Consider the following 18,588-nt stretch of genomic DNA (forward strand, 5'->3'; position numbering starts at 1 on the left):
TTGCTGCTGCCTGTTGGTCTCAGTGACGTGCTTGAATATGTCCCAGCCTGCCTGATGCGGCTCCAGCCTTTCCAGGACCCGGACCGCTCCTGGAGAAAGGTGGCTGCAACAGCAGGGAAAAGTCATCCCTCAGCTTCTGCTGGAGACCCCTTCTGCCTCCACGCCCGTCCGGCCTCTGCACCCACCCACTCCTCCGTCCACCCGCACTTTCGCCCCGTGGTGAGTTTTAGGCCTTGGCTGTGGGGGGAACCCTGGTCATGCCCATGTTAGGAGGAATTAGGTACACTTGCTTACTCTTTTATTACAGGAGCAATGAATCACAGAGACACAGAATCACAGAATCACCAAGGCTGGAAAAGACCTGTAAGATCATCAAGTCCAACCATCAACAAAAAAAACCCCAAACGAACCAAACAAAAAAACCCAACACACATCACACACCGCCATGCCCATTAAGCCATGTCCCGCAATGCCACCTCCACACGTTCCTTGAACACCTCCAGTGAGGGTGACTCCACCACTTCCCTGGGCAGTTTATTCCAGTGTGTCACCACTCTCTCAGTAAAGACATTTTTCCTAATGTAGATGAACAGCAGAAAAGCTTTGGAGAAAAGCACTTCTTCAAATCTGTTATAAAGCTGTTATCTTCGAAAGCTACATACTTATTGGGAAGAGTTGAAGAGATGATTTAAAGGGAATATGTGAAGGAGAAAAAATAGTCTGTAAAGACTTACACCTCCTGTGCTTTCCATTCTAAACCTCCCCTGGCGCAGCTTGAGGCCATTTCCTCTCATTCTATCGCTAGTTACATGGGAGAAGAGACCAAGACCCACCTCACCATAACCCCCTTTCAGGTAGTTGTAGAGAGCCATGTGGTCTCCCCTCAGCCTCCTCTTCTCCAGGCGAAACAACCCCAGTTCCCTCAGCCGCTCCTCACAAGACTTGTGCTCCAGACCCCTCACCAGCTTCGTCGCCCTTCTCTGGACACGCTCCAGCACCTCAATGTCCTTCTTGGAGTGAGGGGCCCAAAACTGAACACAGCATTTGAGGGGCGGCCTCACCAGCGCTGTGTACAGGGGCACGATCCCCTCCCTACTCCTGCTGGCCACACTATTTCTGATACAGGCCAGGATGCCACTGGTCTTCGTGGCCACCTGGGCACACTGCCGGCTCATATTCAGCCGGCTGTCAACCAACACCCCCAGGTCCTTTTCTGCTGGGCAGCTTTCCAGCCACTCTTCCCCAAGCCTGGAGCGTTGCATGGGGTTGTTACGACCTGAGTGCAGGACCCGGCACTTGGCCTTGTGGAACCTCATACAATTGGCCAGGAGAAAATGCAAGGAAAGGATGAGGAGAAAGAAAAGGAAATGGATGAGGAGAAAATGCAAGAAAAGTTGAAGGAGAAAGAGAAGGAGGAACACAAGAAGGAAGATGAGGATAAGGAGGAGGAAAAAATAGGATGAGGATGAAAAGGAACAGAACGTGGCAGAGGAGGAGAAAAATGAGAAATGAGCAAGCGGAGGAAGACGAGGTGGTGGAGGAGGAACAGGAGGAGAAGAAATAGGAAAAGGAACAGCAGTAAGAAGAGGAGGAGAAGGCGAAGGAAGAAAAAGTAGGAGGGGGGATAGGAGGATGAGGGGGAAGAGAAAGAGGAAGAGAGGAGGAGGAATAAGAGGAAGAAAAAGAAGAAAAAGAACAGAAGGAACAGGAGGATGAGGGTAAGGAAGAGGAGTGTTAACAGCATAACTGCATAACAGGAAGAGGAGGAAGAAAAACAGAAGGTAATAGAAGCAGGGAGAAGGATGGAGGAGGAGGAAGGAGGAGGAGGAGGAAGAACAGGAGTAAGAGGAATGGGAGGAGGAGGACGATGATGATGACGAAGAACCAGCGGAGGAGGAGGAAAAGGAAGAGGAGGAGGAGGAAGAAACACCTCCACATTCACACTAGAGTGTCAGCACATCAAAATTCTTGGATGGAGCACCTGCTACATCCCTTTGTCCATGGGGATTCACTAAATCCAAGCCTACTGGTGAAGCCATTACTCACAGGAGTTGTTCCATGTCGTGGCCATCACTCCTCTCGGGAACAGACAGGAAAGCTTTGAATGACAATGGCTGTCAGGACGCGATCCAGAAACAGAAGACGAGTGCAAGAAGATTCCCATCACCTAATGGCATAGAAATAATTCTAGCTCAATGCAATGATTATTGAAAATGAAACACACAGAACAGCATTCGCCATCAAAATTCTTTCAGTGAGCTGCAGGCTGATGACCTTACCATCCCTGTCACAGGACCCCAAAAGAAATAATAACTGGCAAAGAGTAACTCTACCCATAGCCCATACCTATCTAGCCTTCAAAGGTAGAGTAGAATAGCTCAGCCTACAGCTCTGAAGGTATAGACCAGCCTATACTTATATCTTGTGTCTGCCTATGCGATGATCTGTCCAGAAAGTCAAATCATAATTACCTTCGAAAGAGGGTGGAACTGAAGGGGGGGAAGGGGGGGAGAGAGAAAGAAATTGCTGAAAAAAAGGGAAGTGTAGGCACCCAATTAAAAAAGAAAGGAGCCGAGTTATCCCAAAGACCATCTCAGCCCAACTCACTTTCGCTGGCAAAAAGCTGTGCAGCTTGGAGGAAGAAAACCTGACTTGGTGCTGGGATGCACACAAATGTCTGAGTTCAGATCTGGAACAGCAGAAAAACCTTGACACAGCTCCTTTTCATTGTCCTCATACATGCGTGCATGCTTTGACTTCCTCGTTTCCCTGAAGTCCTCTCAGACTAACAGGGAAGTGGCTTCTGTCCAGTCCGTGTGCCATGAAGAGAAGCAGTTTTGACCACTAAGGGGGCAGCAAGTAACTGCATCTGCAGAAGCAAAGGGGCAGCCGCACCTTGGCTTCGGAGATGCCCAAACCTGCCCTGAGCCCCAGGAGCCCCCAGCGCTCCGGCATTTGCTTGGCCCTGAAGTTCTGTGGGGCCTGCCAGCACGGGGGAGCTTCGGGAACAGAAGCGAAGGACAGCGGCCAGTCCCCGCGGGGAGAGCGACGGGGGCTCTGTCCTTCCCTCTGGCCACAGGAGGATGTCCTGGGCCGCGCCAGGACGGGGTGTCTCTCCTCCTCATTGCCCAGAGGAAGGCGAGGCCTGAGGAAGGCCCTGGGCTCAGCGCAGAGCCCTGCCTCCTGCCAGGTGCCGGCCTGGCCGATGCGAGAGGCTCCCATCACGCAGCTCCTCCTGCCCAGGGCTGTGGCTGGCAGCACAGGCACACCTGCTTTTCTGGAGAGACTGACCACGCCAGAGCAGATCCAAGGGAGCGCCCCTCCTGCCCCGCTCCCTCTCCCCTCCCCGAGCAGGCCCAGAGCCCTGAGAGCACTCAGGGACAGGGAGGGCAGAGCTGTGCACGCGCCTCGTGCTGCGGAGCGAACAGCCCCCGGTGCAAGGGCCCTGCTCGAAGGGCCCTGCTCGAAGGGCCCTGCTCGAAGGCCCTCTCCCCCAGGCCCGGCGTCCCGGCCGGCTGAGCACTGCGCTGCAGCACAGCGGGGCAGCAGGCACGGGGCAGCTCGGCGAGGAGCCCGGGCTGCCTGTGCCCACCCAACAACAGCCACGCCATTGGCCGTGGCTGAGCCAATCAGCGGAGCTGGCGGCAGCCTGTCAGCCCCAGGCAGCCTGAGGCGGGGCCGGAGGGGGCAGAGGCTGAGCAGGCTGAGGAGGAGGAGGGGAGGGCGGGGCCCTCGCCAGCCCTGGGCCCGAGTGCTCAGCCCCACAGCCAGGGTCAGAGCGGTTCCTGCTGCTGCCCCGGGGGTCCCCAGCTGGAGCCCGGACAGCTGGAGGTGAGTGTTGCCTGTCGGCAGGCCAGGGGAGGGCAGAGTTGCCTCCTCGCCGAGGGGCGGCTCCAAGCTGTGGAGCAGGCGTGCTCTGGTGGGGACAGACCGGGTGCCTTTGCTGTCCCCAGGCCTTGAAGCGGGTCTCATGCTCATGGACAACCCCATCGCTGTTGACAGCCTTTCATAAAGGGGGCTTTCCAGACGTGGAAGCTGTTTCTCGCTCCTGGTGAGACCATGCACCGGGGCTTTGCTGTCAGAGAACTCGGTGGGGAGCGGCCCTGGTTGGAGGCAGCTCCCTTTGGCAGATGTTGGTGCCTCTCTCTCAGCCCCAGGTTCTGATATGTGCCTTTCCCCCCACCGATGCTGTGCTGCCGGCTTTTGGGAAATGGGGGTACAGAGGGTGGATGGTTTTACTGGAGCCAGGAGAGGCCGTATTAACTGTATGTGCGAAGTGACGGAAACAACTTGAGGGTTTTAAGGAGTCTGTCAGTTGTGATTAAGGCAGCGAGTGAGATACTCCCTGTAGGAGCTTTCTGAGAGGGCCAGAATGGGGCAAGACTGCATGTAAGGCCAGAAAAGGCTGTGGCAGCAGCTGAGCTGATCAAACTCAAATAGGAGATGATTTGGGCAATATCTGGTGGAGTCATCCTCTTGTACGTGTTGCGCAGACTGCGTAAGGCCTGCCTGCGGGCAGGGAAGGGAGTGTGAAAGGAGTGTTGGAGTGCCAAGGAAGGGGGATGGGAATGACTCATTTCTCAGTTTTCATTGGGCTGTCTGTGTAGCCCATGTAACTCATCTTGCATTCAGAAAGAAGTGCCATGCTTCTGGTGAAAAGAAAAAAAGAAAAAGGTAATTTGTGACAGAGCTAGAACTTGGAGTGAGATTCCCATGCTTAGTCTTACCATTCTAGAGTGTTAAAAACATTTCCTTGAAACACTTTCCCAAAATCACAAGGCGTGACTTTCTGAAAGAGCTGTTTTCCTAGGAGCTGCATCTCAGCTAAGGCAGATTAGAGATTGTTGCTTGCTGTTAGTCACTGGGGCTGATGACAGGTCACCCAGCAGTTCTGGCAAGGACAGAACAAGATAGATACATCTGGTTCCCTGTGCTGACTGTAATTTCTGGAACGTGTCTTGCCTAAGTTGGTGTTCACATTTTGCAGGTTGTAGGTTTGGCAGGATCTATTGTGTCATTAGCAGGATGGTAATAACAAAATCTGGTGGGATGGGGTTGAGAATCAGAAGGGTAAAAGTGAGAAAGAAACTTGTGAGTTGAGATAAAAAGTTTAATAAATAAAAAGAAATTAAAAAAAAAAAAAGGAAAAAACCCCCAAACAACAGAGAGAGGAAAATAAAACCCAAGAAAAACAAGCGATGCAAATGAAAAGAATTGCTCACCACCAACTGACCGATGCTCAGCCGGACCCAGAGCAGTGGCCCCCCTGCCACCCTCCCCCCCAGTTTTATTGCTGAGCATGACATCCTATGGTATGGAAAATCCCTTTGGTCAGTTGGGGTCAGCTGTCCCAACCGTGTGTACCCCCCCAGCTTCTTGTGCACCCCCAGCCTACTCGCTGGCGGGGCACTGTGAAATCTGAATTTACTACCTTATGAACAAGTGCATAACTGCCACTGTGAACTGGCACCTATGCGTGTAGCTTTACTGTTCTCCACATGTTTACTACTTCCTTGCCCTCTTGAAAGCCAGAGTAAAGAGAAGATAAGTACAGTGACGTGGATTTCTTAATCTCTAATACTTGATACTTTCTACAATAGTGGGAAAAAATAGATGAAGGCACGCCAAACCGTAGAAACGGAAGACCTGAACTCTCAGCTGACAAACAGAGAAAGCTTTTCTGAACACACCGCTGCTAATTCAGCATGGCAAATCTGCAAGAAGCAGGATAGTTAGACTTCAGTTTGTGGTTGGAAGTAATAATGTATATGCAAAGAATCAGAATTCTGTTACGTACAGATTATTTATTGTGGGGTTCTTAAAGAGTAAATTGGGCGGGGAGAAAACATAGAAGACTTTAAAATCTCTAATGTGGAAAGCATATGCAATTTTGGTGTGCCATCCAATCGATCATCTCGTTGTGTCCTATCTGAAACATGTTTTAACTTCGAAGCATGTTCAATTTTATCGTACTGTTTTAACTTTTTCAGACTTCCAGCAGCACCTTTGATATTCCTCTCACTTTGTCTGGAGCAGTATTCTACGGGAAAGACTAAATTACGAAGAAAAGACACATTATTTTGTCATTGTTCAAGCAAATGTAAGTATAGCTCTCTTAACGACCATTTGTGCCACTGATTTGGGGGGGGTTTAGTTTGGAGATTGAGATTTTTCAAAGGAAAGGAAAAGTCTCGCTGAACTACCAGGTCTGATAATACTCTTCTCCTGAAGATCTTATTTAAGATTTATCTGGGTTGCTGAAAGCTTAGACATATTATTACTGGTTAAAAAAGCTTGCTCAGTGTGTGTAACAAGACAACCTTTTTGGCACAAGGAGCAAGTTGCAAATTCATAGTACAGCCCATGCATAAAAGTGCCTTCTGGTGTCACTAAGTGTTCATTTTCTAACAAATCTAGCGATGCTAATTTGATCTCAAACGAGTTTAATGGCTATAATTTGGTTGTATCCTTCAGGTTTGAAATGCATTTTTCTATGAAGGTATGATTTTTCTTTCAAGTTGTCTTGCAAGCGTATGTGGAGGTTTTGATAGAGTGGCTGGCAGTGGATAATGCATACGGAGAAGAGTGATGTTTAAACTGTATCTTATGTATCTGTCATCAGGGAAGTTTTTTGGTGCCCTTGAAGGCTGTGAAAGCTTTTTTCCCTTTTTGTCCTTCCGACAATAGCTGAAACGAAAACTTCTCCTCTGTTGTTTACCTCTGTTGTGACACTACTTTGTTTGTGGGAAAATGAGAATGCTCTGAAGCAACTTTAGATAGCTTGCTCCTGAATTCACGCATTTATATTACTGTCATCCTTCTGATACAGAATTGTAAATACATTTTACAATCCACTTCCCTACATATTTTGTGGCATGTTCAGCATTCCCCCAATAGAAGACAGGCTCCGAGGATGTCTCGGTGCTTCTCGCACTCAGATATATTTAAAGATGCTCCTGGCCCACACAGTTACAGCTGTTGGAACAAGTCGTTTTACCCGGGTAACGTAACTTGCTGATCTCTTGAAAAGGAATACGTGAAGGCTCAGAACTGATTTGCCTTGTTGTTTTACCAATAATTTATTCTGCATTTATTCTGCTCTTTTCCTTTGATGTCAGAGCTGTGAGTTTCATGAGACACAGCACTCCTAGAAAAGTAACTGGGGTAGTTGAGCAGGTTGTGGTTTTCAAGAGACGGGCATGGCATGCAGCAGTGCGAACACCTCGCGTGAGGAGGGAAGCCTGTCACGCTGGGGGAGTAACTGGTGAAGGCACAGCTTGGGATCCATGGTGGCAGTACAACAAAGCAATCTCATCTTAATTTGTTCGTTCCTTTGAATATATGTCCTTAGACAGTAAATTGTCACCTTTGTGGTACTGGGTTTGGGACTAGAGCTGTGCTGATAGCCTCTGTATCGTGTTTTTTTATCATAGGGCAGCTTGCATGATGGAAATGTCTTGCAAGGCCATGTGTTTTCTTATGAAATCAATAACTCTGTATCTGTGCTTTGACCCAGTATTACTCAAGAGCACATATTGGGGGAATGTAGAAAAGATTGGTTGATGATGAAGGCTGCTCCTTGTAGCTGTTACTGTTTTTCATCATTGACCGTGAAGAAAACTGAATTCAGAAATTCACGTATTTAGTAACTGTAAAGGTAAAGGGGTTCCAAGAACTGAGTGGACTCCAAAATAGGAAAAAAAATATAAGTACCCAGTCTGATTCAGAGCAATGACCTATTCGTCTTACGCAGATGACGATATTAAACAGCATAAATACTTAAAAAAAATTGCTTTTTTCTGTCAGTGTTATCCTCGGATAGGAGGGCAAGACTTAGCTAATGGCCCATACTCCCTCCGCAAGATTTTCTTTTTGTAAAGAAAAGCTATCACAACAGTTGCTTCATGAAAATGGAAATATTTTTGACTATTTAAAAAAAAAGTATTGGAGAGTCATGCTGGTTTTTTGCTATGATAACAAAAGAAGAAAGAAAGGAACGGTGAACTGTTGCTAGCGTGTACATTGTTCAGCGTGTAAAAATAATCCGGGTGGTTCCCACAATTCAGGAAAGTATAGTTTTATTCTGTACCATCTGGAAAGAGAAAAAAGAGACAATAAAGAAGTTGCAGTAGTCAATGGTGTCTTGTGTACCCAAAGAGTTAAAAAAACCCAAAACAAACAAACAAACAAACAAAGTGAAACCATGATAGATTGAAAAGAACCTGTCACGCAGCATGGAGACTTTTTTGGGATGCAGCATTGTAGCTGCTTTATTGTGGACAGAAGCGTTCTTCAACCTTTAAACCATGAGCAGTATAACTCATTCTCTAGACAAATCAGCTTTCCACATGGAGTACAGTTTGGAGATCTTAGATCAATCTCATTGCTGTCCTCTGGCTGGTTATTTTTGGGGGGGGTGGGAGGTGGGGAAGGAGGTGCTAAATCTTTCCTAAAATGTGGCATGCAGAGGTGGATTGAGCATTACAGTCCATGGCCTTCCCACTGCCAATTAGAAAAGTAGCTGTTACTGCTTATGCTTTCTGTTTCTGTAAGTGAAAGTCCTTTTACTTACAGATAGGATCCGGTAGAGCTACACAAGGCAGCATAAGAGTACATTTCAGATTTTAAGTAAGGCACGAGGGACTCTCTATCTCCTACAAATACGCTCCATTTTTATATATATTTAACAAGACATGTATCTTCATCTCACACATTTCCTGAGAATTAATTTCTCAAAACTGTATTATTTCTGAGTAATAGATGTCTCACACTATTTCTTAATTCAAGAGGTAAATTTTTACCTCTTAATTGTATTTCTGAGCCTTTATGAAATTAAAGGCTGTAGCTCGGAGGCGGAAGTTTCTGTAATTAGCTATTTCCTAGAACCTGGATAATTATGGTGCTTATATGTTTTGCCCTTCGCTTTAACTTCAGACTTTTTTGTAGATTCTGAGTTCAGAAAGTCTCACCAGATGTAACTCGTTTGCTCCACAGGACTGAGGACAGAATCTTAATGAGCGAAGGACAAGTACAACCAGCCTGACAGTAGATGTGCTCGATGGGGACGATGTGGGACCAATGTTTCTTCCCTGTGTCTTGGTGAATAATACTTGTGACTGTAGACCTCTCACCTACCAAGCGAGCTTGCCAGAACTGACTGATCCTGTAAGTCCTCTTGATTTTTTGCGAGTTTTATATGTTTATTTTTTATGTTATTTTTATTATATATATATTTTTAATAGATATAAAAATGTATATAAAATCCATTATTATATTGTATATATTGTAAAATGCATATATATAGTTATAAAATACATTTTATTTTTATACGTTTATTTTGCAAGCGACTGTCGTCTTTTTCTGTGGACACAGTTGAGAACTGTAACTAGAAAGGTCACGTACGCTTTATGCCACATTTTATGTGCTAAACAAAAGAAAACCGTGGTAAGAGGTATGTAGGACTAGATGGTGCAGTTCTAGCTTTGATACAGTGGCAAACTGCTTGTTTCCTACAAGGGCTGAGTCTCTCTGAAATTTGGTAAATTGTGGAATTGCTTTTCCTGATGTGTCCGTGTTTTGCTCTTGAAATACCCTGAAGAAGCACCTTTGAGAAGGGACTTGACACATTATTCCATTCAGGCTTGTTACAGACCTTAGGAGAAAGATTTTTGGAAGAGGAAGCATTAGTCACTAGTCCCTGAAAAGATTGTGTGTTGCTACGGTCTGGTTTCAATCAAGAGGCACTAAAGAGCAATGTTTTTTCTCATGTAAATGCTTGCACTAAGTAGATCGGTTAATGCGTCAGTTAGGGTAGGGATAAAGGTCAGCGTGAGGCTCATTTCACACTGGAACATGCAGAGTGAATCACAAAAAGGGGCAGCTGAGAGCTTTATAATTTCTTGATGAAAGATGGTGCCAACTCCCCTTCCTTACAGGAGAACTGCTGCTTGGTATAATGGAGATGTGTGTCTCTGTGGTGGGTGAAGCAGAAGAATTAATTTCCTGACTGATATTGATATATGACCTTTGATTCATGTATTTCAGAATAAGAAAAGGGAGAACCAATTGAATCACTAGGTATTACCCCTCCGGATTGACATTGACATTAAGAGAACATTGAGTATTGACATTAAGATCATGACTTCCCTTGTTCATTGCAGGACACGCTCTCTGTTCTGCTTCCTCCAACCAGGAGACAGGGGAGGTTTAGGCTCTAAGTGTGGAGGTTCTTGCTATCCTCTGCCTTACTCATCCTCTCTGCCTTACTCATCCTCTCTGCCTTACTCATCCTCTCTGCCTTACTCATCCTTGCCGTCCTGTGCCTCGTAGTCTTTTGCCAACCTGCACGTTACGGTTTCCTGCTTTGTCTGGCCTCAGGGTCCCGCTGCAAATATGCTTGAGCAGGGTCACCAAGCACTGCTGCCACTGTGCTTGGTTGATTCAGATGATACTCTTAGCGAGTTTCAGAATCTCCCACAGTTGTTTTATTCATTTTAGGACCAGCTGAAATTGTGTCTAATATACAGCAGTTGATCAATTGCTTCTGCACAGGTTAACAGTACAGGCTCTGGTTTAATAACCAGTGCAATCTCAAGGAAGTAAGACAGGGCTTATTGTAATCAAGGTGTGTGATTAGTGTGCCTTCTGGATAAGGGAGGGCTGGAACAAGCTTCGGGGAGGTGGTATAAGTCTGTCTGGACCCTTTGGGAAACTTCTGGGAGAAGACTGGGTCTTGCAGGGCACGTGCACCTCCAACAGAGGTGATTTCTCTCTACTGGAGAATCACTTCCTAACAGCTGCAGCCTGATTTCTAAGGTGTAGCAAGACTGGAGCCTTGATATTCAGCTTGTAACAGCAGCAAATCAGCTGTGAAAGGGAAGGGGAGAGATGTTCCATATTTAACCTTGTTATATTGACTTACACTTCTTTTTTTGCACTTCTACATGTTGGCATTTGATAACCCTTTGTAACTGTGTTGTTTGTTTTTGACTTTGTGAATAAATGCTTTTCTTTAAATTTTGCATTAATTTGGCTTGGGCTTAGTGTCATTTTAAGGAAACTGGGCAACCACAAGTTACTGTCCAGCTGAGTATGTGGCCTCATCAGGGTTACTAGGGCACCCAAACTATGCAGGGTGACAAGAGTATGACCCCATTGTATCTGCACAGATCTGATGGAGTGCCCAGTACAGAGGCAGTGAGGCAGAAATTATTAATAACCGCTGTTTGGTCGTTACCTTGGTTTTTGTCTGGTTATCTTAAGGTATAATGCAGATCATAGAATTTTCCTGATACAGCTCTCACAGATGAAAGGAATCCAGCTCTGTATCCATTCCTGCCCTTCGTCAGGCACATACGCTGTGCTGGGAGACAAAGCAGTGTCTGCCAAGGAGCGTGTCTAGGCTAGGAAAAATCTGACTAGTGATTTAGGTGCTGAGTTGCCAAATGTATTCGTTTAACTTCATAAGCTACAATCTGTTCAGGTGTCGGCTTTTTGTGTTTGCTTTTTGGCTTTTTTGTGTCAAACTGCACTTTGAGAAATCTGATCTATGAAATGAGAAACCGGTTCTGTTGATAAACTACCGGCTCTTTGCTGTTTATCTATTTGGAGTGCTGTAGCAATTTTGATAAACTGAAGTGGAAGAAGGATGTTTGAACTCAAAGTTTTACCTTGGTACCTCAAATCTTTACCTGACTTGTAAATGATAATTCCTTTAGAAGATATGGATGGTACCTAAAAAGATTCAGCTAGTAAATAAATGTAGTACATTTGTGCTGCAAAAAGCAGTGTGATAAAGTGCAGAGAAGCCTGAGCATCTGGACTAGCCAGGGGCTGGCAGTGGACTCCTGTGATGCTCTGATCTGACAAAGCAGCCTGGGCAGAGGACCTCGTTCAGAGATAGGTTGGAGCCTTCTGCGTGATGTGAAACGGCTGCATTGCACCACATAGACGAGACCCATCTGAGTCCGTGATGCTGTAAGACTTTAACTATGATGTCAGGTTATATAGAAGCTGATAGTAGCCAATACGCTCCTCAGAATGATTTGTCTGAAGTGACTCGCACCAGTTGTTTTGGTTTTTTTAAAGATCAAAATTTACTGCACTGTAGGTGTTGAACCTCCAGTGTGTGTAGCAAAAGGAACAGAATGCTGATTGCTGAGGGTTTTTTGATGGTAGCCACTACATAGGCCAAAGGACTATTTTTAGTCCAATACCATCTTTTTTTTTTTTAATTTGCTTTTTAATTTTTCAATGAACATGAGAAGGAATATTAATGACTCTAGAACAAAGTTGAAGTATGAATTATTCAGAAGCAGTAGCTTGAAAAAGAAGTCCTGCTTTACAGGGCAAGACGTCTACTCAGCTGACCCCTAAAGTAAAGCATTTCATGTAACTGGTAAGAATAATATTTTTGTTCAGTCTTGCGCAATTACTTACCTTTAGCTGGCATCTATCCATGAATTTACTGAGGTCAGAATCATATTTCCTTTCCAAGCTTCTTTCCCTTCGACGCTCTAAAACAGTTGGATAGATTGGCAATGAAGAATCCGTACAGTGTGAGCTTTGTTTATGGTCTTTGGTGTGCAGAGATGGAAAAGGCCGGCAAAATTAATGGATCTCTTTGTTACCAGAGAAGCAATTTATTTTCCTGAAGAACAATATCAAGGTTTACACTATGCCCTCTGAGAGTTGGTCTGACTCATGGCAGTATTAATAATATTATTAAATCTGCTCCAGGCTGGGCACAGTGCTGTATAATTACAGTTTATACACTTGTAAAAACCTGTTTTGCAGTTCTGCCATTTGCACAGACAGTGTAAATTCCCTCGAAGCTGCAGGTCTTCCCAGCAGAGCCAAAGGTCATCTCATGGTCCTCTCTGGGTGTGCATATAGGGTGAAATGTTGTGAGAGTCCCTTCTCGGTCAGCTGGGTGCTGCCTGTAACCGACCGAGCTTTGCCACAAGGTGCGACGATCTTCATTGGTGGTTGCCTGGTTTTGTGAGTGTCACTTTTGCAGTGCCACCAATGAGCTACTGTAATTGATTGCTATCATGGCCTTATTAGGTCTAGGATCACAGCTAAGGTCATATAAACATCAGTGCCTCTGGTATCAAATGCTTGTGAGGTGCTTCTGCAGCTTTGTAGAGGAGGCAGAAACTCGTAGTTCAGAGTAAACAAACTTTGGATGTTTTTGCAGCACGTGAGCTATTCTGAATGCTTAATCCTGCAGTAGGTGAGTGGTAAGTGTGGGCTAAACTGCCTCACCGCTGCTGAAGCGCGGACACAGAGCTAAGTTAACAGCCTGTGATCTGCACCTTAGATTAGGTATTGCTTCCCTGGGCAGAAATTTGCTTGTGAAGTGCTACCTGTTGAGTCCGATTCAGTGCCCGTGACAGTGGTGGAGTAAACTGCTTTACAAGTTCCCAGACCAGGAGGGAAAAGAAATAAATCTACTGAGTTTTGAGTCCTCTAATAATCATTGCAAAAATTATTATCTTGCAAAAAAGTCACCAAAGCCCACGATAAGACAGCGTTCAAAGTCATTGTTCAAAGTTCTATCTCATAATACATGTGCAAATCCTTTCACTTCATTTCCGTTAGGGGAATGCAAAGCACAGCTTCAGTATTGTCTTCCAATGAGCTAGCATAAACCTTTCAAAAATTCAAGTGTCACAAACCAAATATATTGCCTTATAACAACAGGAAAAACCATGTCCCATGTCTTTGCTAGATGAAAGGATGCATGTATGAACTCCTGTGTCTGCTAATTGCTCCGTATGCTTCTGTGTGCATTCCCTAGTTGTCGCCATCTTACTTTCTCTCTGGGAATGAATTTACTGTTGTTAGATAAATTCCGGTTTCCAAGAAAACCTGTGGTGTTTGTTGTTTGGGTTCTTCTTTTGCTGTTGTTACATAGTTTTATATTTACTTTAGTGTTTCTGTGTCTGATCAAATCTGGTAAGTAATTTTTTTTTTCCCCATTGTCTCAGGAAGCCTTCAATAAATTAGCATTTATTATCAGGATGTGCAAGTCATCAAATGGAGTTAAAAAAAGACATCCTCGTGAATGTCTCATAACATTGGAAAGGAAATTTCTCCTCCCTCTTTCCCCTTCGGTCTGTTCCTGGCATGCTCACTTTGTGAAGGTTTTGTCCATTTCTATACTGATTTTTTTCCATCATCATGCAAAGAAGAAAAGCCAATTAGCAGTAAAATGTAGATTAGGTTTATTTAATCAGTTGCTGGACTAGTTTTGCAACGAACAGATTCATTATCAGGTTCCATGGGGTAATTATCAGTCCACATGAACACTAATATACTCCATGACACCTCAGAGGCTTTCTTTGTACCAATTCAAGATTCAACACTTTAAACACGTAGCTGCATTGTGAGACATCGCTTATTAATGCACCACTGAAGTATCTTTTTACATGAAAAGCATTTATTTTTGTACTAATTATCCTCAGTATCCTTAGGAGTTGTGTCAGCAGGGACCTGACAAAGTCTGTGGGCTCAGCTGCCCTGTTGAGCAGAGACTCAAGGAGATGGGTAGACAAAAGGCTGAAAAAGAAAAATAAAAAACTTCTGCTAAGAACAGTGTGGTCGAGGGGGGTAAAAAAAGACATTGAGGAGCAGGAAGCGCCCTCAGAAGCCCTCAAGCTGTTGTTAGCAAGAAGGACCTCTTTAGTTAGATGAGTTTGGATTCAGGGGAAGAAAACTGAACTTTTAAGAGGTGGAATTGTAATCCTGCTGGTTAAAAGCCTTGCTCGATCAGTCAGGGAGCGAGTCCTCCCTGAAGAGCACTGCGTGCGTCCTGCAACACATAGTTTTGAAACTGTGGAAACTGCTGACTTTTGATGGTAAGGTGAAGTGAACGGTTTGGCTCTACTGTCACGGAAATCAAGAGTTACAGTATTTTTTTATTGCAGAGTTTAGACCATTGTATATTCTATATTTAAAACTGAGTAGAGTCTTTTCTGATCACTTCAACAACCTTTTTTATTTTATTTTATTTTTTTTACAAGGAGAAAGGTTTTGACTACTTCATGCAAGGGACAAAAAAGTTCATTGACTTTCACATACACAAAGCAATATAAACCATCATAATCTGAAGAATTGTGGCTATACAGTAAACTCATCAAATCCTCAGTATATCTTGACGGAAGGTACATCTTACTTGGAATCCAGAATCACTTGAAGAGTTTCCAGTTGGCAGTGAAAAATTGTGTTTTGCATCAGACTGATAGTTATGTCAAAAATGGCAGGTGCTTTTTAAAACTCAGCTTTCATCTTTGCATTTCTTGCTGAAGCTCTAGGGGCAATCACAAGAGTTTTTCTCCAAGCCATTTCCCATTCCCTTGCAGTGTTCTAGCTCAGCATCGTACGGTGACGTACTGTAGCGGCTGCAGTAAAATAACTTTCATACCACCTTCCGTGGTGTATTGCTGTCCAGCAGTTATTTGCATTTATTGTTTGGGGAATTGGGAACTGCCCCTTTATGGTACCTTCTGGGCCCCAGCACCTATTGCAGTAGGGAGACCACGGCGTATGGAGGGAAACGGGTTATTCTCTGGGTGGGAGAAATGGATGTGCCGTAAGGGGGAACTAAGGTTACAGCAGTACAGGAAAGGCTAGTTTTATTGCGGTGGAGAAGAAAAAAGGAGTTTGGTGGAGGACTGAAGTCAGTGGCGGGGCCGCTGTTGGGAACGCAGCCCGCTTCTGTACGCAGCCAGGTTTAATCACCTCTGTACAAATGAGTTTTATGCTTATTATTGATAGCTAATTAACATTGCAGAGGATGCGCTGGTTTTTCAGTACCTCCAGGCCTGAGGATGACAACCACTTACCAATTCTTTCTGAAGTAATTTCATTGCAGTTCCTTCCTATGCGACTGTACAAATCCCAATTCCTTCCAAACAGAAAACCTGGAAATTTTCTTAAAGACACACATTAGTATAAAACCTGCTGCAAAACAAATAAACAAATCTCAGATTAATGAAACTTAGCTAACTGTACTGAAAAATGTCTGAAAGTTTTGGAAACAACATCTCGCGATCTTAGTTATAGCAACAGCTATTAGTCAAAGAATAAAGTTCATCAAATGTTCTGGGTATTTTTTAGATTTTTTTAGGTTGTTTTTCTTTTTCCTTTTTAATTTCTATTTTTTGCTGCGGGAAATACCTACCCATAGAAGACTTTTTATACAGGTATCTACTATGCAAACTAAAAGCAAACAACCTTCCCTGAGTTTTGAGAGTAACTTGCTAGTTCAGCCTGAGCTTCCATACAGATGCTAAGTAAGATTTTTGTGGCACCGAAATCCCCAGTCTTTATAATTTGGCAAATGAAGACGTTAGTCTGAGTTGAAATAAATGTGTGTGGTTAAAATCAAGTGCAATAAAGACCTTACAATGTATAAGGAAGGGGCCTTTTTTTTACCTGTCTGAAGGATAAAATTTCACAGAAAGGCAGGAATGCTTCCCCCTGATAAAGGTGATTTCTTTCTTGGCTTTTCTTGTAAGCATGACTGCTTAAATGTGCGTGGGGGTGAATTTACCCCTGCAGACAGTCAAACTGCATGCAGCTAAAAAACCAAGTTAGATTGCCAGTTTTTATTGCCAAATCAATTTTTTTTCCACTCTCCAGGCCACCCAAGACGGTCTTGAATCGCTCCACTCCATCCATTTCTGCTCTTCCAGTCAAAGGCTCCAGCACCTGCTCACAGCTGCAATGAGAGAGGATCAGCAGCTACCCCACAAGCCAGGACAGGAGTGTGCAAGTGCAGACCCGTTGTAAAACAAAGAGTGGGACTCAGAAGAAAGACTCCACTGAGAGGCCACTAACAGTCAAAAGCTCAAGAGCAGCAAAAGGCAGGACTTCTACCACCGTGTACACGGGTTGAGGCAGGACACAGGGAGTACACAGACCCTTCACAGCATCTATCATCATGCAAGGGAGTTTTGATACCAACAGCTCTTGCCAGGAGCAGCATCCTCTCTTTTGTACCCAGCGGTGTTTTGCACCCAAACTAAGGAGCAAAGAAAGTTGCAATCAATGTCTGAGACCAGGCCAGCTCTGAAGAAGAGGGTGATGGGAATGCCTCGTGACTGAGGGCGCTCTGAGGAATAACCATGAGAAAACACTTGCTCCAGAACCTTGTCCAAACATCTATGTGACCCTTCTTTCTGATGGGGCAGAGGAGTGACAAGAAAGGGAAAGATGCATCTGAAACCACACGCTGCCAGCAAGAGAAAGGCTTTCGGTGAAACTTAAGGCCCCAAGAGCCACCAAAGGAACGTGAGGACTTGGGAGGCCACAGAGACTCCGTTTACCCAAGGAGAGCGGGGAATGGCACAGACAGGGACAAGGAAGTGCCCCAGCTCATTCAGAGGGAAGGGAAGAAAGGTGTCCACTGCACAGGAGTGTAAAATAATAAAAATAAAAAAAACCCACAGATGCAGAGAAAGACAAAGAGGAAAAAATACGGAAGCGCATCAAGCCCTCAGAGATAAGTTAAGAGGCACGATCAGAGAGAAGCAAAATAAGCCGTGCAACAGGGCAGAGCAGCTGAAGTCTCACAGGCATGGACAAACAGAAGGAAAGTACTTTGTAAGTCCCAGAAAAAGTGTATGATGGTGGTGGTACCAGGAAATGTACAGTAGGGGAAAAAGCAAAACAAGCAATGTGACGATAACAAGGATTTACTAGAGAGCAGGAAACTTCCACCACCATTTTCCCTCCCCATTCCAGCAACTGTCCCGAGATATCTGGGCACACGTCACGCGGCCGGAGCTGTGGCTGTGTGAAGTTGTCTCCGGACACTGGACAAGGCTTTCACCTGGTCGTGCATAAAAGCCTTGAGGCATCAGATGGTCTCCTGCCTGCCCTGTGTACCATATAAACTGTGAGGAAGCAAATCAGTAAGCTGCCAAACTTTTGGAAGAAGACACCTCTCCTGTCTCCTCCAGAGCTCTCCGACTAGGCTATGATGAGAACTTCAGCACCAACAGTCACAGTGAGATTCCACCTCAATTGGCTCTTACCTCCAGAAGACAGCAGAAAAGGTTGTTGATGCAGGAAACCACCAGACTCAATTCCAATGCAGCCAAGATTCACACTGCGATCAGTTGCCCCCCCCCCACCTCACAGGAATCCCTCAGCTCAGTCTCAAGCACACACAGCCCCATCTCCATCTCAGAAGAGATCTTTAAGCCCCCAAACAAACCACTGCCTCATCCCCACATGAGCGACCTGCCCTGATCCTCGTTCCTTTTCCCTCCATCCCTGGCTGTACCACACTGAACCGGTATTTCTTTCCCTACTCACATAACCACACCATATCCAAACACAGTAATAATCCTGCATAGGAAAACCGTCTGCAGTGCCCAGGGACTGCTCTTCCCCAGTTGCAGCACAGTGCACCACAGTGTCATGGTGTCATCACTGATGTAGTGCTGCACACTATACAACAATCAGCAGAAAGCACAGGAGGTATAAGTCTTGACAGACTATTTTTTCTCCCTCACATATTCCCTTTAAATCATCTCTTCAACTCTTCCCAATAAGTATGTAGCTTTTGAAGATAAC

At 45.0% G+C, this 18,588-nt stretch overlaps 1 long non-coding RNA gene across 1 annotated transcript; it reads left to right on the forward strand.

Annotated features, from left to right (window-relative positions):
- Positions 1-3,745: 3,745 nt before the first annotated feature.
- LOC132321173 (uncharacterized) lies at positions 3,746-16,693 on the forward strand. The gene is made up of 4 exons (XR_009484695.1): positions 3,746-3,831; positions 5,991-6,100; positions 8,995-9,165; positions 16,648-16,693. It is a non-coding gene; the product is annotated as an uncharacterized LOC132321173 (long non-coding RNA).
- The last annotated feature ends 1,895 nt before the right edge of the window (positions 16,694-18,588 follow it).

Source organism: Gavia stellata, unplaced genomic scaffold (genome assembly GCF_030936135.1).
Source record: "Gavia stellata isolate bGavSte3 unplaced genomic scaffold, bGavSte3.hap2 HAP2_SCAFFOLD_162, whole genome shotgun sequence".
Taxonomy (NCBI): Eukaryota; Metazoa; Chordata; class Aves; order Gaviiformes; family Gaviidae; genus Gavia; species Gavia stellata.